Below are 23,409 nucleotides of genomic sequence, written 5' to 3' on the forward strand. Positions count from 1 at the left end.
AGACAAGCCCTGGAGGATGCTTGGTGAGCTGAGTCCCACGGCCCTAGGGCCCAGGGACTGGGGGATGTGCCTCTGAGTCCTCAGAGGACCTGTGTGATGACCTGAACATCCAGAATTCTTCAAGGCACACCTTGAGGCCCTGGGATGAAGTTCCACCTGAACCCCACCCTCCCGTGGAGGACTTTGAGCCCCACGTAGCAGCATCTCCCTTGTCCCCCAGGGACCACGTGCAAATACCTGTTGTGACTGTAAGTGCTCAGGAAGTGTGGCTGGAAGGGGCTTTCTCCTCAGTGTCACGTGGGAATGGGAGGAGGGAGCGCCTCGCCTCCCTCTTTCCTCTCCCATCCCTCAACATTCTCCCTTCCTACTCATTAGAAATCCATCTGAGTTAATGGGTTAATTAAATGATTTAATATATGCACAGTGTTAGAACAGTGCTCGACACAGTAAAAACTCAGCATTAGCAGTCAGTGATTCTACTGCGCCCCCCCCCCCAATACCAGTGTCACAGGCTGTAAAAACTGCTAGTAGTCAGATACTACTTAGTATGAATTAGTTTTGTTTTATTTTTTTTTTTAAACCACATTGTTTTTCAGCTCACTGTAATCTAAGGCCAGCCAGTTTTGGGCTAAGAGCCATTTTGGAGCCTGTTGTATGGGAGGCAAAACAAGCAAGGCATGGATGGGCCTCTATGTATCCAGTCTCAGGGTGACATCTCTAGTCTAGGTGTAGGAGGGGGAGTGAGTGGCCTTCAGGACTAGGGTGTGACCCCAGTTCTCCAGGCACAGGGTTTGGGAGCTGGCATGCACAAATGCAGGGAAGACATCCCCTATACACAGGGAGTGGGGAGGGGCTCTGGGGGCAGCTGGGAAACAAGCTCCCTGCCTGCTCCCCGAGGTGCTAGGCACTGCAGCAGATAGGGTAGGCAAGGGTGATTATGCACAGAGAGGAAGCAGCCTTCAGCTGGAATACGGGAAATGAGATGGGCAGGGGTGTGACGAGAATGGAAATGCAGGGTGGGAGAGAGCTGAGTGGGTTTTCAAACAGTTCTGGATGGAAGGCTGGACAGGGTCAGCTCTTCTATGCCCTGCAGTATTCAGGGGTACACCAGGCTTGGGGGTTGGTCTAACCTCCGGGATGACACTGAGAACACAGAGCCACACAGGAGAATCCAGTGAGCCTCTGGTTGACAAGGTTTCATGAGAGTCGGGGATGAAATTAAAGAGCGAGGCTCTGTGGTCAGTCTTACAAAAGTTCTTGGACAGCTTGGAAAGTAACAGGAATGTGGGAAGCCTGGGAAACAGTGGCTTCTCCTAGCCCAAAGCCGCAAGTAGGGAGTGCAACTATAGATGGTCCCCCTTTCCCCACCAATGTAGATCTGCACCCACTCCAGGGCAAGCCACCCTTGGGGGGGTCTCAGAGTTTGTCCATAAATTTGGAATAATAGTGCCTACCATGTTATCCAAGGCTCCAAATATGATCCAGTATGGTCACTACCTAGTTCCATGGCCGGTCTACCATCCAGGACAGCCATGTTCTCAGCACATTTAACACACAGGCCTTTTGCCTTCACAGGCCCTAGATTCCTTGTTTGGCCTGTGGCTGCATAATGGGAGGGTCATGAGGTCCTTTCATGGCGGACTTGCCTATTCTGCCTCCATCTTTCTGGGCACTTCCTGCTTTTGACACTGGCACAGCCACATGCCCACTGCCAGGATCCTGCAGGGCCTGTAGTGGGCAAAATGGGACTGGATGACAGACACATTCACACCTTTCAAGATCCTCACCACAGCAGTCAGGCTGTCCATATGCCCCTAGCCTGAAGGCTCCCGAGGCTCACAGTGCTTCTGATGAATAAGGTCACATTTGTAGGGGCCAGCATGACACTGCAGCTCCTGTTCCTCTCCTCTGCCCATGCCATTTCCAATCCAGCTCCTGTCATGGAGGCCTCTGAGCACAAGGTACAATATGACTGGTTGGTCTATCGGGAATGAGAGAAGGGATTTCCTATGTGGGTCATCAGGCAAGAAGGATGGAGCTGGCTGGGAGCCTCAGGGACAGAAGGGTAGGAAATTGAGCCTTCACTTAAAGAGAGGGACCAGCTGTCTGGCCCCTGGGCTCTCAGCACCCCAGCCCCGGGTGTCTACTCCTAAGAGTTAGTGAATGGCCTCTCTGTGGTCTATAATGAATGCCTCCAGCAAAGCCTGCATTCTCTGGCTCCAGATTGTAAGACAGTTTTGAAACCCACAAACTCACTCCTGGACACATACACGTGCTTTCACAATCGCACATGTGCATACGCATGTCAGACATACATCCTATGCTGGGGGAAGGCAGGTGCCACACAGGTCTCTGGGTATAGACAAATCAAGGCCCTTTAGGCAGGCAGCCATGATGTCACCACACTCAGAAGGCAATAGCTAGCTTCTGAAGAAGGCTTACAGAGTTTCTGGCGGCAGGAGCGGGGAGGTCACCTCAAAACCCAAAAGACATTTTGAGGATCTGTCTCATCTCCATAAACATCAAATCTCCCCCTTTGGCATTTGGAAGACCTCCCTTATATCTAGTTTAAGCCAAATGTGCCATTCTTTCAACAGACACAGGTGGCACCCATGACCATGCCCTGGCAGAAGGAACAAGAGATTGGCTGGGTCCCCTGAGGACTGTGCCAGGGCGAGTAAGACAGAACTTTGGTGCTGAAGGGGTGGAGGTGGGGAGGCTTCCCGAGTACTCCACTGGATGCCATCTCCCAGCTAGGCAGGCTGGGCTAGCCAAAAAGCCCATCACCGTCTCCTAGCACACGGAGTCTTCTAGCTGAGCCAAATCCTCGCTCCAAGCTCCTTCCTAAACAGCAGTGGTTTCTGCAGTCTCCCTCCTCCTCCTCTTACAGCAGACCCTTCTCCGTGGCACCATAGCCAGACTCCACTTTACCACTGACACAGGGTCGTCCTCACTACACGGTCCTGGGTCCAGAGACCTAGGCTCAATGGAGACAGGTCACAAACCCCGGTCCCTCAGACCCCAGAGGCTGAAAGAGAAGGGTCATTGAGGGTATGAGAGTATCTGTCACCCTCGGTGCCATATGCTGAATGTCAAAAGTGACCCACTAGTGCCGGGGCCTGGTTAGAGGAGATTCTCAGGCCCCTAAGGTGAGGTTATTGGTCAGGGGGGGCCCAGGAAAGAGCTGGGCAGGGGCGCCACCATAGGGCCAACAGGTCTAGGATCAGCTTCGGCCTCAGACTGCAGCCAGTACATGCTGCACTGAGCATCTGTTGGGAGGATGGGGGAGGCTGAGGAGCCCTTTCTGGAAGAATGAACCAGATCTATCCCCACCTACTCCCCAACCCAGTGTGTAGTGTGTGTGTGTGTGTGTGTGTGTGTGTGTGTGTGTGTGTGTGTGAGAGAGAGAGAGAGAGAGAGAGAGAGAGAGAGAGAGAGAGAGAGAGATCAGCAGTTAGAGCAGGGAGGGAGGATGCTTGCTGAAAGCCCTGGGAAATGAAAGAGAAATCCTCCCAAATCCCCAACTGCCATCACTAATAGCTGAAATATGCTCTTGACAATAAGGTGAAAGGCTTTGGTCCCCCAGCTAGCCCTACCACCAGGAGCTGGGACTCCTGGCCCAGCTGAGAGAAGAGGTTGAGACCTTAGATGATCAGGGCTTTGTGGCCCAGCCATGAGACCCCCTGTCTTTCCTGATGTCTCCTTCTAGGAAGTACCTCATAGGCTCTTGTAGAGCTGCTCTGAGAGGCATCAAGAGGGCACGCAAGGGTGGTATATTCAGCAGCAGACTCTCAGAGAAGGCTGGGGAAGGCCTTGCCAGCCTAAGTGGGCCCCTCAAGGTCCATGTCTTTCTACAGTACCAGCTGTCAAGAGGTCCCCAGCAAGTTGACAGGACCTGTCTCCTGGACTCGAGTGGGCCTTGCGAGGCACCAGGGAGAGCCAGGCCCAGCAGCAGTTGTCCCTGTAGCCTCTGGCTATCGTGGGAGAGAAGGAGATGTCCCTGCATGGCTGCTGGCCATGCCTGGGATCTTATGTCCACACATGGCCATAGACTCCTGCTTCCAGAACCCCATACTGCACCCTACCTGCATATGCATGAGCATGACCTTGCATGCCATGGGCCTATATATGTACCTTCCTGAGTCCCATGAGCATGGGAAGCGCTTGCTTGCTGCTTTTTTTGGCCACTCTGGGTCCTATGGGTATGAGGGAAAGATTTCCAAGATTGGCCACTGGGTGTCCAAGCCAAAGCCTTAAAAACTGCTGGGAGCCAAGAATCCAGAAGAAGGCTCCTCACCACCTGTGTAGGTTCAGTGCCAGGTTCGTGGCCCACTGTGACCCCATAGCAACACTTCCCTCCCAGGCCTGGCCACCACCAGTCCCTGCATAGCACAGAGCCCAGTTATGCTGAACCCTAAGAGCTGGAGCCCCGCCCCCAACCAAGGACTTCAACATGCCACAGAAGGGTTGACATACCTGCTACTGATTGCTTAGGTGGGACTCCAGCCTCCCTGGGCTTTGTCTCCATTCTGCCTATCACAGCTAATGCTGTGAACTGAAGGGCTTTCACAGCTATGGAGGTAGCCATGACCCCAACAGGCCCCCAGGCCAGCTCTAGCTCGCAGTATCTGGCTCCTAAGCCCAAAGCCGTCCCAGCTTGTCCACACTCATTCCCTCTATGGCTGGCTCAGCTCTGAGGCTGGGGAACTGCCTACCCGTGAATGCTGACCTGTCCATGCAGAGAAAGGGAAAAGCAAAACTGGATCATCCCCCGGCTTGGCAACACTGTATTCCAGACCCACTCTCCCTGGCTCAAGAGTCCTTGCATAGACTGGTCCCTCTTCCTGGGGTGTTTGTCCCTCACCAATGGACTGAACACATCTGCTTTTTCTTAACTGGAGTTCCAATGTATCCACTGTTGGGAAGCCTTCTTCCTCCAATCCACCCATTACCACTCAGCTAACAGCCTAGGCCAGTTCCCCTGCCCTGGTCAGGCCTGCCCAGGGCATACACCACAACCTGCGGAATCGGAGCTATAACCAAGGCCTCTATCTCAGAGTGTATATAGCATCCTGGAGTGTGGACACGCCAGAGTACATGGAGTGCTGTTGGTACCACCCTGATGGCTAAGGACAGAGTGAATAACGGGTTCGGGACTGTCTCCAGGTTGGGGGCTGGGGTGCAGCTGCCCACCCTGGAGCTCCTTATGTACAAAGAGATGTTCTTAGACGGACTGATTTGGGGGCAGAGGCAGGCAGAGGCTCATGGGAGATCTTGGGACCCACACAGGCTGCCTTCTATTGCCACAGCTTAGCTCTCCAGTCACCAGCAGCTAATATGATTGCATCTCAGTTTCCCCTATCTGTAAAACAGAAATGGCGAGCGGAGGATCAAATGCTTGTAAAGGCTTCTAATGTGACCTGGCACATAATGAGCCCTCAAAAGCAGATGGGGCTGGAGATGACTCGGGCAGTGAAACTCTTTCCTTGTAAACACAAAGTCGGTCAACAGAATATGTTAAAACAAACCGGGACATGGTGGCTCGCACTTTAATCCCATGTGCTGGAGAGGCAGAGACAGGCAGATCCTTGGGGCTCAATGTCTGGCCAGACTAGTCTACTTGAGAGTTTCAGGCCAGGGAAAGACTGATCCCCCCATATATATTTACATAGACAGTGCCTGAAACAATACCTAATGCTATCCTTTGGATTCTATATGCATGTAGACACATGTGTCTACATACATGCTGCAATGCTCCCCCCATACACAAACAGACCTGCACCGCTGATTTGTTTTAATGCTGGTCCTGGTGTCAAGCCCTGGATAGTCCACAGTCAGTGATAAGGAGGTGGCAAATGAAGGTTTATGGACTAGGGCAGACAGGGGTTGAAGCAAAGGTGCCAGGGTCACCAAGGGACAGGCATGTTCTGATTTAATGAACTCTCAGAAGCAAATACCACTAACACCCCCTACCAAGTACTAAACTGTGATCCAGTTTAGACAGATTGACAGGCTCCACACTAGCAGGAGCCTGCTGCCCCCAAGCCTGGGAGCAGAAAAGGCTTTTGAGACTTCCAGGCCATACACAAACTCTGGCCAAATTCACCTGCAGGGCAGCCCTTTGCTTGAGAGAGCCTAAGAACACCACAGGTAGGTAGAATCAGAAAAATGGGCTCACTGAGAGGCTTCCAAGATAGCTGGACAACAAGCATGAAAAACATGGACGCTGGATGGTCACATATGAACTGGCATGATCAGGGTTACTTACATACATGTTAGGTTATACGAACATATACAGACAAGAAAGAGGCAAATGCCAGATACGCACACTCAAAAACACACCCCCAAACACACAGACATGGGGAGACACATATACGATCTGGTGTCCAACACACACACACACACACACACACACACACACACACACACACACACACCATCTGAGACCTCAAACTGGGCTCTAACTGGTCCGTGAGGTCCTCTCTGCTGAGAAGAAAATAAAAAACCCCATGCTGCCTGTAGGCGCACATGGCCTCTCTAGCCCTTGCAAACCAAGCAGCAGAGATTAGGCTGGCTGGGAGGCAAAGCCCAGCGTGGCCTGAATATTTCACGGGAGATTTTGCTTCACAGAAAATCCCTTCTTCGCCCCTGTGCATGTCAGGGTATAATTACCTATTAAGTGGCAGAGCAGAAACACGGGTGTCGGCACTGCTTCTGGCTCTGCACAGTCCTGGGAGTTCCTGGCCAGACCTGGCCCAGCTCTCACTTGCCTGAGCAGAGAGGGGAAAGCTGGACATCAATCCGGAACATAGAGTACCCTAGCTTAGGGTCATCTCAGTCCTGGGTGAGAAAGGGATGGCGCTAACCACCGGTCTTCCCTGTCTCTCCGGGCACTATTTTCTGGAAACATGACAGGACATGTAGAGTGAGACAGCAAGCAGGCGCTGGAAGGAGGAAGACACTAAGGCTAGGCCTAGTGACCTTGATTCTGTCCTCAGAAACCCACTTCCTCCCTTTCCAACTTGTAGAATATGTTTCCAAGGATGAGGTTAAGCTCAGGTGGCTCTCTCCAGAATGCCCTCCAGGACCTGCCCAGGTCAGCAGCCCTCCCCATCTCAGGACATCCAGAATTTACTCTCCATCACCAACTAGTCATCAAGGGCTGACACAGCAAGGGGTGAGAGCACCCGAGGGCCGATGTCCAGTGCATCCAAACCAAACACGATTCAGACCCGGCAAGTGCACTGCTTCAGAACAGACCCAGGAGACTGAAAGCAAGGTTTCAGATCTGTGCGCACGTTCACAACAGCGCTGCTCACAACAGAAAAAAGCAAAGCCACTCAAATGAGCAGATAAACAAACGTGACTGGCCTGTGTGGCGAATACTATGTAGCCGTAAACAAATGTGGCTTGTGTGTTGCGAATACTATGTAGTCATAAACAAATGTGGCTCATGTGTAGCGAATACTATGTAGCCGTCAAAATGAGCAGAGCACTGATGTACACCACAGCTTGGAGGAACATGACACCATGATGCCGAGTGCCAGGAGTTCCTGTGATTTCTACGGAAACCAGAGAGTCAGCAAAGCCAGGGAACACAGAGGACAATGGCGGAGGACTGCTCACAGGTACAGGGTCTCTTTGGGGATAATGAAAACTCCCTGGAATTAGATATTGACTATGGATCCATAATCTCATGGGTATCCTAAAAACCACTGAACCATCATTTCAAAATGGTGGCTATGACAGTATATGAATTGAATCTCAGGTGTTTTTAAGAAGTTGCTTGAATGGAACAAAACACACACACACGAGGCCCTTAATATTTTGTCTCTTACTCACACATTTGCCTCCCTCCCAGACATTGGAAGCCCCTGAAGGGTGGAACCAAGGCCCAGCCATGGTCCTAGAGTTGCCCATCAAGGGCAGGCACTGGGCCAGAACAGTGACCACACCAATACACTCCCCAGGACACACTCATGTCCTGCAAGGGCTGGCATCAGTCCAGGGACATGGCCTATGATGCTCATGGGCATCAGTCCATGCCCTAAAGTCAGGTGACAGGCTAGAGGCAACACTCAGTGGTGACACAGAGGTCCTATGGTCCTCCAGATTCCCAGGGCCTCAGCATGGAATCTACTCACTAGCCTGGCCCCTCCTCCTTTTTATAGGTGAGTGTCCCCCAGTCCCTTCCACCCTTCTGCTCACATAGACACCCTTTGAATGCTTGCTTAGCCCTGCTCTCAGGTATCAGGCATTTTCTCCCTCCCTGAAAGTCTCACTCTCTCACTTCCTACCCCCATCCCCCAGCTTCCTCCCTGAGCACATGGGAACCTGAGCGCACCAGACTGCAGGCTGACCCAGGACCTGCTGACCTCCAGCTAGAAGTAAGGTAGCTGGTGGCTCATCAAGGAACACCAAGCCAGGGAAGGAGAGGAGACAGGGGTCCCAGCAAGACTAAACCAGAGTCTAACTCAATAGGAAGAGAGTTGGGCATCGGTTACTTTTATAATTACGATGGCTCGTACCTACAGGTCAGGCATGAGCAGAGAGAGGTAAGGGGAGGAGAGAAGTCCTACTTAGGCAAGTAGCCCCTCCTTCTGTCTCCAGAGCACTCCATAGTAACAGGGTGAGACCACTGTACCCCAAGGGCCGTCTTAGTTAACCGCCTTCTTCAGTGAGCCCTGATCCTGTGTCTACCTTGAACCTTGAGCCTGACTCTGGAGGCAGACTAAGCCCTAACTCCCCAGGCAGGGCAGGTGGACTGGCCCTCAGAGAACTGGAGGAGATTCCAGATGGCTGCCTGTCTCTCCTACTCCTCCTCAGGGCTGGATGACAGATCTGAATTGTGGGTGTTGGAGATGGGCCTCAGCTGAGTGACTGCTGACAGCTGGGCCCAGGGTGGATCATGGGTGGCTGATTTTCTGACCTTCCGGAGACCAGACACAAAACAGGCCTCCTGGTACTGCATGTAGCAGGGACCTAATGGATGCTGGCTGACTCTGGCTCCCTCTCTGAGCCCCACCCTGGGCCTCTCAGAGGAGTTGTTGCTCCCCTCCTCCACCTCCCTCTCCAGGCAGACCGCTGGAGGCTGTGAACTGCCCCATGCACTCCCCAACCTTCCTTAACCCAGATACACCTCGGCAGGCGCCACTCAGTACCCTCAGCAGGCTGCCAGCTAACCCCTCAGAGGTGTTAGCTGATAATGAAGACGTTAGCTGTAAGATGAAGTGTGGGTCCCTGCCAGGAGTATTTTGGTCTTTCCGGGTTGGTTCTGGAAATGGGAAAACCTTCCAGACCTAGCCAAATGGCAGACAGGGATGCAAAGAGAGTGTAGGGCACAGTCCGGTGCTGGAGCCTTCCACTTGCCTGAGAGGAACAGGATATGGGCCTTCTAGTTTTAGAAGCATCCCCAGAAAGTGACCCCACTAGCTGAGGTCATAAGCACCTTTGAACCTCAGTTTCCTTGTGTGCAGATGCTCAGAATAGCAACCTCACAAAACCATGTTGTCACACGACCTTGGTAAGCTAGGTTAGCTGTGGGGGGCACAGAAGAGTTCCTCACTCCCTGGCTTCCTTCTCCCCCTTTCTGTCCTGTCACAATGCCCCCATCAACCACTGAGTCTACTGTCCCAATTCCTGAAGTCTCTTCCCAGGCATAGGTCAATGGGATGGTAGAATGCTGGCTATGAGGCCTGGACACATTGGCAGAGGTGGGAGGGGAGGACCTTCCCCACTGACCACCTCTGTTGTGGCCTGAGTGAGAAGGGTTCCCACGTACTAAGCACTTTGTTCCCAGGAAGTAGAGTAGGTTGGGGGGGGAACTTTTAGGAAGTGCAGCCTTATTGGAGGAATTACCTCACTGGGGGTGGGTTTTCAGGGGTCATAGCCTCAACCCACAGCTTTTCTCTCTGTTTCCTGTTAGTGATTGACAAGTGAACTCTCAATTCCTGTTCCCATTGAGATGTTGTGCCTGCTTGTTGTCATGACGCCCCAGTTTTTAGGACCCTCTCTCTGGAACCATAAGCCAAAATACACTCTACCTTCTATGTATTGTTTGTGGCCATGGTGTTTTATGATAGTAACAGAAAAGTGACCAGTACAGATCCTACCTCAAATCACACACTGCACATACACCAGCTATTTAAACATAGTTCAACCCTATAAACAACTAGAAAACATATAGGGCAGGTTTCTTTGGGGGGAGGGGTTGTTTTGTTTTAAAGCAGAAATTTTCGCGGAAAAGAGTGACATGTTAGACTATATAAAAATGTTGAACTTTTGAGGGATTAAAATAAACCATAAATTTAAATGAACAAAAAGTATACAGGAAACAATCTGTGAAAACTATTTGAAATACAAATCAAAGAGTTAAGTTTCTTAACCTCTCACAGATCCATAAGACTTATTTCATTGCCTCTGCCTGTTTCCCAACCACTGATGGGGTCTCACTGAACCCCACTTCATCCCCCAGCCCACCTGTGTGCTGAGAACACATCTTGCTTTGACCTCTGTTTCTTTCTCTCCACCCTTGGGCTCCTGCTCAGTCACCACCCACCCCATCCTCCTCCCTCCCATTCCCCCCCCCAAACCCTCTCTTCTCCCAGCCTCTAGCCAGCAGAGGTCCTGGGTGCCATCTTTTCTGTCTCTGCTCACTTCAGAGGCATTAAATATGATCTTTAAGCGAATGACTATAAAAATGACACAGACAAAACCTGTGTCTCCAACTCAAAAGTGTCCCCAGAGCTACAGCCTCGTGCCTCTGCCAACCCCACAGTTCCCCCCATGGAGGTCTGCTGGTGTCATACCTTTCACATGTCCGTACTCAGGACTGGATCATAGGCACACCACCTGAACCCATCACTCAGAAGGGCCCTAGGCTTGGCCCTCCTGTCCTGCGTCACTTAGAAATTTAAAAAGGACAATCAAATGAGGGGCCATCTATTTTCATACATAGTCATCCATTCTTTCCACAGCTGTTCCCTTCCCTGCAGCTTCATCTCCTTCCCTTCTGGCTATAGACTGAGCATCCCTGAGCATCCCTGAGCTGCTAACACAATGCCGCAGGCAGGAAGGCCATCCTGTGGGACTGGGGATGCAGAATGCTTTCCCAGCACACACAATCCTAGAGTTCAATCCCCAGCACTACATGGATCAGGCATAGTGGCATATGCCTGTAATCCTAGCACTTGGTAGGTGCAGGCAGAAGGATCACATCCTGATATTATCCAGGCCACCTATGCCCCTCTCCTGCTGTGTGTGTTTTGTGTTGTTAATTATTTTATGTGTAGGCGTTTTCCTTTATGTATTTCTGGGTACCATGTGCATGCAGTACCCTAAAGTCCAGAAGAGGGCATCAGATCCCCTGGAACAAGAGTTACAGATGGTTGTGAGCCATCATGTGGGTGCTGGGAATCAAACCTAGGTCCTCTGGAAGAGCAGCCACTGTGCTTAACCCCTGGGCCATCTCTCTCCAGCTCCCCCTGATGTCCTTTTTTTCCTTCCTAGCACACATGCACATACATTATCTTTCATGCCCCTATTTGCCCATTAAAGCATAAGTTCCATGGAGAAGGCATTTTGGGTCAGTTCCGTATGTTCTTAACCAAACCAGTGCTCAACACAAATAAGGTGCCCGGCAAATATCTACTGAATAAATGGACGTGGGTAGAGAGAAATGGGAAGAAGGCCTGACTGGAGGCAACTCACCAGCCGAGACTCAAAAATGGTCAACGGATACATATATCATTAGCGATTGAGAAATGTAAAGTAAAATCATTTTCTCCTATTAGACTGATAGGAATGCAAGTGGCTGCTAATGATGGTAGCTGGGAAAGAGCCTTCTGCAAGGTCTGTGGGAATGTGAGGCAGCCCAACCTTCCGTCAGTGTATCTGGCTATATGGAATAGAGCAAATGTGGAACTATAGAGTCTCTGACTTGGGTAGACCACTTCCAAACACATTGTGAAAGTTTCACAACGCAAGCGTGCACAGATGTCCAAACCCAGAGCTTCCTTGAGTAAGGGTTATAAATAGCCACATGCGGGAAACCACCTAAATGGCCCCGACAGGATTAATAATTGATGACGGATTTACAGACCATCCGCACAATGGATAGGAAAGGGAAGATTTCCATGGATAAAATCTGGGAGGTCCACATGTCTGGCAAAAAAATATGGTGATGGAGACATGCACCTGGTATGACCATGCATTTTTGCTTTTAAAGTATGCTTGTACGCACATGGAAGAAAGTTCAGAAGGATAAGCATCAAATGCCTTAGCAGTAGTTAGTGAGTCCCTGGGAGGAAGGGCTCCAACTGCATGCTTTTAATTACCCAGGCAGGCAGCTGGGTAGGAGATGTACTATTTTAATACTGGGAAGATGCCTCCACCTAGGACAAAAACATACCGTGCCTCCCCTGGGTAAAAAGGATGCAGAAGGAAGCCATTCCAAGGCCTCCATTCCCCTTCCCTGTCTTATCCCCGTGGCCTCTCTCTTCCACCTCACACCTCAGGCAGTCTGGGTTCTTTCTCTTCCTGATGCCCTTCACACCCATCTCACAGCCCTGTTCACAGGCCCAGCGAGCCTTGCCCCACCACCTCCTCAGCCCAGCGATGCTGTTATGAGCTAGAAAGGGAAAGTCAAGAATCCTGCTGCACTCTTCAGGACCAGTCAAAACTGTGATCTCAGTCTCAGCTCTGCCCCTAGGGGCAGTTTTTGGGGACAGTGACTGTGGCTTAAGCAGGTCAATTGCTCTGGCTGCAGTATACCCAGAGCAGGGGAAGGATGGGCCATTACTGAGACTGAGGGAAGCTCCCCCTCCCCACCCCTACCCCTGGGAAAGAAGGAGCCCTACAGAGAGCTGGGGATTCCCAGGTAAGAGCTGTCAGGTGGCTGTGGTCCCAAGCATTCAAAAGCCAGAGCTATAGCACAGGAGCTGTAGGGAGCCCAGTCCCCTGGGGTGGGAGTACTTGGCAGGTGTTCACAGCATCCAGATCCCAGATCCCGAGAGCCAAGCTAGGCCTCTCTGAGCAAGCACCTGCTGCAGGGGCCGGAAGCCCTAGATTGGGTATCCTGCCATGGCAGGTGTTCACTCACTGAGGGCTGTCTTGTTCAGAACCCTGGGCCTCACACTGAGCCGTCACACCCCAGAACAACACAGGCACAGCGAGTTGCCTTGCTCTCTTCCTACCTGGGTCAGATGGCACAGGGAGTCAAACAGAGGGACTGCCGGAAGCCTGGGGAGCAGCAGTTTGTGGGTCTCAGCGTGCACTGTAGGGGAAGAGAGGGAAGGTTAGTGTGACAGAGATGGCTTCCAGCTACCCTGGATGGATCCCCACTGCCTAGCCCACAGGGCTCCACGACTCAGTAAAGGCCTCTAGACATCAGCCTCCATCCCCACCCCCTAGCCCACTTGTGTATAAGTACCCACCCTGAAGTACAGACTCCCTGTCCAGCCCTTTCTTCCCCACCGTCTCCCTCGGCGTTCCAAGGGTTGGCCCACCTTGGCTTTACTGACACTCACAGCACACAGGACCGACCCTGCTCCCCAAGCCTCCTCCTCATTCCCATGCTGTCCATCACATCTGTCCCCTGCCTGCTGGAAGCTTCACTAGTGTGTCTCAGCCCTTAGCACCCAGGATGCCTAGTTTCTAATCCACCATCCCACAATACTATAGTGAGGTCCCCACCGATGACCACCAGCTTCCCGGCCTTGCTCTGTGGGCCTGCGGCTGGCCGACATCCTCCCTTGGAAGTCTTCTCCCCATGCTGTGTGGCACCCCACCCTCCTCTTCATCATGGCCCCTGCAGTTTCCCTTCCTCTTCTCTCCCAGGTCATCACACCCACACCTCAGCCACTCCACCTATTCCTCAGAGGTACCCAGAGCACAGCCCTCAGGCCCTGTTTTCCTCCCTTATCCCAGATTGCCTCAAAGCCTTTACCTAACTCCTTGTCACCTGGTCCTCATTCCAAAGCACTGCCTCAAAGAGCCAATGACCACAGAGCAAGGAGGGTGTGGCGGCCTCTGCGACATATTTCCTCTTCTACATACATGTCACCTGTCCCTGTTTCAGCCGTTTTATAGAACACTGTCTCACAGGCACAGTAATTGCGGTGTAATTCACGTGCAGTCTGGCTTACCCTTTCTAATGCACGGTTCTGTGAGTCTTGACAACTGTGTGCAGGCATGTAGCTACCACCACAGGGACAGAACAGTTCAATCCCAGGTGTCCGTGGGCTGTCCCTTTGTAACCAATGGCTTCCTAACCTCTGGCAACTATTGACCTGTTTCTGTCCCCGAGGTTTTGCTCTCTCCAGTGTCTATAAATAGACCCCAGTGTGGAGCCTCATGTCCGGTTCTATTCACTTAGCACGGTGCCTTTGAGATTTATCTGTGCTGTCTTATGTCAGAATCTTATTCCTTTTTATTGCTGAGTAGTATTCCATTATTCATTCACTCCCCAGCTAAAGAGCACTTGTGTTGTTAACCAGTTTTTGTAGACTACAAATAATGCCACTATAAGTATATGGATGGGTTTTCACATGAGAGAAGCTGTCCCTCTTGGTAAGTACCTACCTAGCAGAAGCCTCGTGAGGTTGTGCAGTAAATGTTCTTTGTAAGAAACCAGAAACTACACTTTTTTTCCAAGGTGGTCGTACTGTCTTGCACTCTCATGAGCAACCTTCAGGTCTCCCAGTTGCTCTGTCCTCCCTGACATTTCATAGTGTCGACATGTTAAGGCATGCAGTCGTACCTCAGGAGGGTTATGGTTTGTGCCCTCCCCTTTCTTCCCCTACCTGCCCTGCCTCCCCTACCTCTCACTGTACTGATAGCCACGAGCATCTTCTCTAATGTCTCGTTTATTTTCTAGCATCAACTTCATAGGAAACTTTCTTTTTAGTTTAATTATTTTATCTGTGAGCGTTTTGCCTTCATGTATGCCTGCACATCACGTGTGTACCTGGTATCCTTAGAGATCAGGAGGTGAAGCCTGATTCCCTGGATCTGGAGTTACAGATGGTTTTGAGCCTCCATCTGGACGATGGGACTCAAACCCAGATCCTCTGGTAAATAGCCAGTGCTCTTAACCTCTGAGCCATCTCTCCAGCCTCTAGTTTAACTCTTTACCCATTTGGTTCCTTTCTACCCCATCAGTGTCTGGTGCTGGATGGTGGCAGTGGTAGCTGGCATCCATAGTGCCCTGTGCACTGTTCTATCTCTTCACAAATACAGCTCCTTTAAGCCTCGTAACCATCCTAAGAGAGATGGATGCTGTCGACAGTACCACTTTATTTATTTGTTTCTTTTGTGGTACTGGGGATGTAGCCTGGGCCCCCAAACATGTTAGGCAAGCCCTTTACACCAAACTATACCCCAAACCCTCCAGGATTCTCATTCTGCATAAGAGAAAAAAAAAGACACAAAGAAGGAACCGGCCCACGGTCACACAGGCAACAAGAGGCAAAGCCAGGTTTTCTTTCTGGTGTTCAGGACTCAGAATCAATTATCCTAACCAGGACATGACATGGACCACAACAACCATGTAATAAGCCATGGGCTGGATAAATGAACGGGAAGCCACAGCCTTGGCCTTTGTTGTTCTGACAGTGACTCTGTAATGGCCTTGGGAGCAAGATGTGTTCCCACGGAAAGGACATGCTGTCTGCTCTCTGAGTTGTCAGGGTCACAGGAGGTGCTTAGGTTGGTAGGCTGTGAACGGCAGCAATGACACTTTTGGACCACAAAGCATCTCAGAGCTTTGTATGACTCCTACCGTTGCCCCCCTCAGCTCCCCACACAGGGACTGGAGGCCACAGGTTCCATATGGTGCCGAGAGGATTCAAGGTAGAGTGTCAGGTGGTCGGTCCCCAAGGGGCTGGATACGCTCAATCTCCCCCAGCTCCCCACCCTAGGGTGTGTGCTCCACAGTAGCAGAGGGGAGAGACAGAGAGCAACAGGAGCCTGAGCTGCCAAGTGTCCAAGGCCTGTACTGTGTAGCTTGGGCCCTGGAGCCACATGATGACAGCGTGGTCTCCCAGGATGGCTTTCTGGGTGGCAAAACTAGGCCCCCCTGGGGCCTCTAAATAACTGAGGTTTGGGGGAGACCACCACAGTTGTCTGCTATGGGGTTTCTTCTCTCCAAAAAAAAAGGAGCTCCAAGGCCCCATAGTGGGGCTCCAAGTGCAGGTATCCCCACATGTAGGAGCTGAGGTAAGGCAAGGCAATGCCATGACCACTGGGACCCTACAAAGGTCTGAACTTGACTTTAGAAGGTCAGGGCACCCTAAGAGTGGCCACCTAGCCTTGGAGCTGGGGCCAGCTCCCAGAAAGACACCAGGACCTCCACTCAGCTTCCCAGAGTGGATCATGAGGGGAAAAGAGAAAGCCATAGGGCTTTGGAACTGCTAACTTAATTGTAGGCTTATATTTCAAAGTCATTGGCGCTTTACTTGGCAATTATCACTTTAGATACGGTGTGCTCCTGTGGGAGCATAGAGCAGGGGAAAGAGGCAGTCTCCCTACCCCAAGATAACACACCCACTGGTGGCACTCAAGGGAAAGGCCTTTAAGTTCACATACACCCTGCCTCTTCTCACTTTTTGTAGAAGCAAGACGAGAGTGCAACGGAATACCTACTCCTCAAACTAGCAGGCACCATTCGGCTCCTCACGGGCTGTTTGAAAGACTCTTCTGGCCAGGTGGCAGTGGTGTACGCCTTTAATCCCAGCACTCGGGAGGCAGAGGCAGGCAGATCTTTGTGAGTTCGAGGCCAGCCTGGTCTACAGAGTGAGTTCCAGGACAAGAGAGAGAGAGAGAGAGAGAGAGAGAGAGAGAGAGAGAGAGAGAGGGAAGGAGGGAGGGAGGGAGGGAGGGAGGGAGGGAGGGAGGGAGGGAGGAAGGAAGGAAGGAAGGAAGGAAGGAAGGAAGGAAGGAAGGAAGGAAGGAAGGAAGAAACTGGGCACTGACTCCCATGCACGCATCTACAGGCCTACCTGGCTTTGAACTCCACCAGGGGTGCTGTAAACTGTGACCATTTGTAAAGCATCCTGCAGGGATGAGATGTGCCAGGGACTGGGTGGGCATGGAGGTTGTTTACAGTGAAGATGCCCCTGGAGCAAGGGACCTTGGGGACCTGGGGACAGGGCTTCAGGAAGGCGACTGTGAACTGACAACTTTTGTGGGATGCAGCCATCCAGCCCGGCAGGACTAAATGGTATCCCAACACCGTTTAAATCTTATTTTATAGGTATGGTGTTTGGGCGTTTGTCTATAACCACATGCCTGCTGTACCCTCCGAGGTCAGAGAAGGGTGCTGGATTTCCTGGAGCTGGAGTTATAGAAGCTGTGGGCTGTCATGTGGGTGCTAGCTGGAATCGAACCTGGGTCCTCGGAAAAGTGACCAATGCTCTTAACCACTGAGCCCTGTCTCCAGGCCAGCATGCCACCCTGTTTTTGGTGAAGAACAGACTGCCCTGAACACTAGCAACAGCAATGACAACTCTTTCCTTCCCTGGGCTTTCCCTACTTGGGTAGAAAATCCAAAAATTCAAGGTTAGTGACTTCTGTGAGCATAGACATTCTCACCCACTGCAGACCCGAGAACTCTTAGAATCGAGGACCTCACAGAGCACTCAGACTCACAGGAGGTACCCAGATGGGCACGGGTGGGGAGCTGTACCCTGAATTAACCGTGTATTCTGCTTCTGATTCCTGGCTAGGGGTGTTGAGAGGAGATTTTCCCCAGGTCAGGTTTCAGGACTGTCTTGGGGTTAGGGCAGCCGGGCTGGGTCAGCTCAGACTATGGGCAGCTGAGCATTCTAGCTCAGGGTCTTCATCTTGGACTTCATGGTCTGAATGATTCTCAGAGACTGGGCCATGATGGGTGAATGGGTGGTCTTGCAGGAAGCGCCTGATCAGAGTGGCCTCAGGAGAAGCTCCAGAGAACACTCTAACTGCTCTCCTTTGATTTTTTTTTTCCTGGCAGAATGGCTTTAATTCAGTCTGCAAAGGTTTGAGACCAAAAGCAGAGGACAAAGGTTCAAGGCAAATGGTGACAAGATTCCTGGGGGACTGAGGACATACGGATGAGGTTGATGGTGGAGAGACAGGAGGAGGCAAAGACGATGCTGACAAAAAGGCACGGGGGAAGCCATTGCCAGCACTGTCATCGCCACCGTCACCGCCGCCAGATGTACCAATGAGCCCCCGTGTTAAGCGTACTGACTCACACTGCCCACAGACACCCGAGGAGGTGGGCACTGTGATCGTACCACTCTCAGGATGGAGGACAGAAGGACAAAAAGATGAACTGTCTCAGAAGAACAGAGCCGCACATCAAACACAGGTTCCATAATTGTCCTTAAGAGTCCCTGATGATTCCGGTTGGTCACATTAGAAAGGAGAGAAGGCCACAGCGGGAAGTCTGTGTGGAGGAGGCTGGGTCAGAGTTACCTAAAGAGCAACCTCTTTGCACCATTTAGTAACACTATGATCTTCCATGAGTAAAATAATGTCTTATGTTCCTTATGGGAGAACCAAGTTTCCCATGGTAATAGGGGAGAGAAGAGAGAGAGAGAGAGAGAGAGAGAGAGAGAGAGAGAGAGAGAGAGCATATACTTCTACAAAAGTGGACGCCCTCCCCAACCAGGCCATAGTACAGATATGACACCATCCAGAACCTCTAAGCGTGTGCATGAAGCATGCACATGTGTACAAGTATGTGCTCATATGTCTGTACCCTACAGAGTGAGCACACATATCCACTGCACATTTCCCTCCATCGTCCTGTCCCCTACAGGTGTGGTGGCACCAGTCACTCAGTCTCCAAGCTGATCACCATGCTAGACCTCTTTCCCAATTACCATCACATCCTGTCACCATGGCCACTGAGCTCTAGAACAACCTCTTCAAGATCAGTCTCTCCCTCATTGCCCCATCTTGTCTGGCACAAGGGTCTCAGTTCCAGCCAGAAGGACCATCCCAGTCACACCTGACCTCGCCCCTGCTCCCCTGAAAAAGCCTCACAGAAAATCTCTCCAAGCCAGACGTGTGCCTCAGAGGCCCCGAGAAGCCTGACAGACTTGACTAAATAAAGATGTAAGGCCTCTCCATGGCCAAAGATGCCAGAAACAGAGCTAAAAAGACAAACGGCTGGCTAGGGAGAATATTTCCAACACAAGCAACAGACGAAAGTTTGACCGTTCCTAATGTGCTAAAAGCTCCTTTATATCAATAAGAAAAAGGCAAAAAGAGGAGAAAAAATGGGCAAAGGATCTAAACAGTCAACTCACAGAGGAAGACGCGCTCGTGGCCAATCACCACATGAAAAGATGGCCTCATTGGGAAGGCACAAAGTGAGTGCCAGAACCACAGTGAGGCATTTTTCTAGATTGGCAAAAATTAACAAGACCAACTGTGTTGGGTGTGGAAGGTGGAGGGCGGCGACTCCCCTCGCCGAGGATGGACAGAAGCAGGCCTTATCTTTCAGAAGAGCAATGGAGCTGTCAAAACTTAATATCTGTACCCCCTCCCTGCAACTCCACCCTAGAAATCCATCCTAAGGAACTGCCTCTTTGTGTCAGTGAGATACATACACCAGGCTAGTCACGGAGGCGTTGTTTGCAAGAGTGAAGGATTGGAGACAACCTAAATATCCATCAAGCAGGGGCTGGTTACATAAATTACACTGTGTCCAAACAATGGAATATTAGGTGACGATTAAAAAGAACCCCATAGACTGGTGCTGTGATCTTGACAGATGCTCCCACACACTGGTAATGACACATGGGGCTTGCAAGATGATGTACAGATATGATCCCATTCCCTTTCTAAAATAATACACAATAAATGTGTTTGTAAAGCCAGAGGTAAAGTTCTAGAAGGAGACACTGCCCAATGGCAGTGAGCTACTAGCAGAGAAGGCTTTTGGAGAGGGAGGCTTTCTCCTGTGAGGATACTCCTTCATGGCTGCAGCTTTTTCCTGTCGACCATCTTTGGTTCCTCCCTGGCAGGTTCTCTCCTGTCTGTGTGCCCCACCTAGTCCCCTTTCACGCTGCTGCTCCTATGTCCCCATCTTCTGAAATCCCTCCTAAATGCCACCCCCAAATGCCACCTTCATCAGACCATGCAACAGTAGCAGCATTCAGAGGGCATGCCCACTGTGTCCTGAGTGCACGGTGGGCCTGGCGCCGTACTGACTCACTCCTCCGTGTTGCAGCCATTTGCAGCACACCTGTCATTGCCTCTTTAAGAGAAGAGGAAACCTAAACACAACGATGCTGTAGGATCTGCTCATGGCCACACAGCCAGGACTAGGAAAACAGGAAATGGAGCCCAGACACTGCCCTGGGTAGCTTTCCGCCTGTCTCAGCAGCCCAAGCCGTGATCCCCTGGTTCTGGGCCTTCTGTGCCTTAAGGCTTGCCCGAGAGCCCCGATGCCATTTGTCTTGATCCTTCTCCCCACAACTGGGCGTGGTAGGAGGGTGTGCAGGGAAGTTCCTGAAGCAGGAAGCCTGAAAGCTGTAGGGGAGGGGTTGAACCTTGTTACAGATCCCTATAAGGGACCCACTGAGCCAGGACAGAAGAGAAGGCACAAGAAGAGGGGATAATAGGTGTGAAGGAACCTCAGCTACCTCTTGTGTACCTACTGTGTGGCGGGCTCAGGGACTACGCGGCTAGGACACCAGGGACAAATGATATCCTCCACTCCTCAAGTGGCTGATGTATCAGAAGAGAGTGCCCAAGAGACCAAGAGGTAGGCAGGCATTAGCTGTGAGATGGTGTCCACGGGAGGTGCCCGGTGCTGTGCCTGCAGTTAGGGGCCACGAAGGAGGCATCTGGGCCCAGTGTGGAAGGCTGCTGGGTGTGTGTGTGTGTGTATGTGTGTGTGTGTGTGTGTGTGTGTGTGTAAGAGAATGAGGAAAGGCTCTCCCATAGCTGGAACACCAGAACCAGGGCTGGCTGGGAGGAAAGGCATGCAAAACCTCAGGGAACAACCCTGATTCTGACTGGAAAACAGGCAGGGTAGGAAGTCATAGGGGTATGACAGGGATGCTAGGGAGCCTTGGAGAGGGGCAATGGTGGAAAAGAACTCTGGGAAGGAAGGGGGTGACTTTAGCCCAGAAGAGACAATTGAGGGCGGCTGGACCATCTGGATACTCTTGCTCCCTGGGGTACCTGCTGTGAGGAGCCAGCTTGGGTGAGTACATGCCCTTCAAGGCCCCCACCCCAGGGAAAGCATGAACTGTCTATTTAGGGAGAGAACTCAAGATAATGTGATCTCAGACTCTGTCCCTTAGTGTGATATTGGAGGCAGGTCGCTGTACCCCTCTCTTGGCTTCCCTTTTCTCAGATGGGTGACTTCTATACTCCTGAATGTTCAGAGATGGGCATGGATGAGGGAAACAGAGACAAGAGGATGCAGAGGTGTGGGATCTGGGAGGCAGAGGGAGCAGAGGAGGGGGATACAAGGCCCTTCAGCCCTGACTAGTGCCATGCTCTGAGCTATGGTCAGATAGCTCCATGCCCCATCCCTGCCCAACTGAGGCTTCTCTCACTTCCCCAGGCCAAAGACCCAGCTCTGGATGTCAGCCTGATAGCCCAGGCTCTCTGACTGGCTCCCTCAGGCCTGCTAATGCCCAGCTGTGTCCTCCATGTGGTAAGAAGAGGGCGCTTGACCCCATGTTCTCAGAGTGAGTGTATGCCAGTGTGCAAGCCTGGAGGCCACAGGCCTAGCACACACCTGCCTGACCTGGCAGTATCCAGATGAGCATCACCACACAGTACCCTGCCTGTCCCCAAGTCGTCTAGGAAAGGAGCACACATGGCTTCTTAGTAAAGGTGTCACTACCAGCCCAACGGCAGGCACGCCGCCAACCCTCCCACACAGGAGTACCTTGGCTCCCTGGGAGCTGAGGGTCACAGCTGGTCCTGAGGAAGAGTTTTTTCCTGGGGCCCCAGCCTCTCACAGGTGCCTTCCTCTTCCTCTTCCTTTCCTTGCTGCCCCCACCTCCGGCTCTCCTACCCACTCCAAGCCAATGCTTTAAACACAGATCCATGAACCACCCCAGCCCCAAGGCCGCCCCCACCCCGGCTCTGATCACTTAGCGCTGTTGTTCCTGTTTATTTTTCACCTCCCCCACTAGCCCTGTGGGCAAGGACCATGTCTGATTCATCTAGGCCATTCTGAGCAGGGTCTGGCACGGGAGTCCTGCCCACAGGCGGCAGAGCTGGCAGTGGGGACAGACAAACAGGGCCACTCAGTCCTCCCACCCCCAGCACCCGCTCCTCTGCTGAAGATGCAGCACAGTGGTTGGCTCACGTGGGGCTGGAGCCAAACCACATGCCCATTGCTTAGTGGCAACACACCCTGCCTCTGGCCTAACCAGTCTTTTCTGAGTTTTTCTACTCTGGGGAGACCTATCCAATATCCACTTCACACAGCTAAGGTGTCATTTCCAGACTGCTGTGCCTACCCGGCCCACCATGGGCAGAACCCAGCAAAGATGGCTTCAGGGGGAAACATGTCCCTGAAAACACAACACAGAGGAGCAGCCTTCTGGAACAGATGCCCAGGCACAGGGCTCTACAGGTCACCGGCGCCACCCTGAGCCCCAATCCACTTAGCCTTATCCACTCTCCTTCCATATTAATCCACTTCCTGGCAGCACAGCTGGTTCAGCGCTAACCTGGGTCTGGCTGGACAGACAGAAGGTACCACCCTCAACGCTTCTGCTGCCAAGGTGCTGAAAACCCTCCTGCCTTTTGTAAACCTGCTTTGTTAACTCTCTTCTCTGATCATCACATGGCTCCCTGTGGGCTCTTTGAAGGTGGGTACCCCCAGTTCCTTGGGCCTGAGGCTCAGACCTGGCCCTCCCCCAGCTCAGAAACCAGCACTGATTGGGTGACTGGCCTGACCAGGCATCGCTTTTGAGGGCAGCTGTGCCGGGGCCGGGGATGCCACCACCTTGAGCCCCTTCTTCCTTAGCCAAGTCCCCCACTGTCTGCTGGTTGCTCTCAAGCACGGGGTCAAGTTGGCTTGCTGGCAAGACACACAGCTCTCATTTTAATTAATTAAAGAAAAATCTAATCACTGCATTAAACTTCTCATTACTCCACTTGAATACCCGTTAAGTAAATTTAATTACCAGAGGATTGGGTTTCCAGCCTCTTTCATTAGCTTCTGATAAGTCAGGGAGGGAGGAGATGGCTGGGAGCAGAACAATACTTTTCTTAAGCCACAGGGGGCAGGGTGGGCACTGGCCAGGGCCCCCACGGCCAGGTTCTGGTGTCTGTCTCCTGGACACGAGCCTGGACCTGGATCAGGGACACCCTCTTCCCAGGCTCCTCTGGGAAGGTCAAGGCTGACATTTGTCTGCAGTCAGCAGCGGGGTTCACTTCCAGCCC

The 23,409-nt window shown here is 51.9% G+C and overlaps 1 protein-coding gene across 4 annotated transcripts in view; it reads right to left on the bottom strand.

The window, feature by feature from the left end:
• Nucleotides 1-23,409, bottom strand: part of Lingo1 (leucine rich repeat and Ig domain containing 1) — a 180,655-nt gene that overhangs the window by 40,051 nt on the left and 117,195 nt on the right. For all 4 annotated transcript variants that reach the window (XM_048417190.3, XM_087905683.1, XM_085689714.2 and 1 more), the window contains one exon: nucleotides 13,194-13,273. The gene's annotated coding sequence lies outside the window, so the exon portion shown is untranslated. The remainder of the gene's footprint in view (nucleotides 1-13,193; nucleotides 13,274-23,409) is intronic.

This window comes from Myodes glareolus, chromosome 4 (assembly GCF_982192425.1).
Source record: "Myodes glareolus chromosome 4, mMyoGla1.1, whole genome shotgun sequence".
Classification (NCBI taxonomy): Eukaryota; Metazoa; Chordata; class Mammalia; order Rodentia; family Cricetidae; genus Myodes; species Myodes glareolus.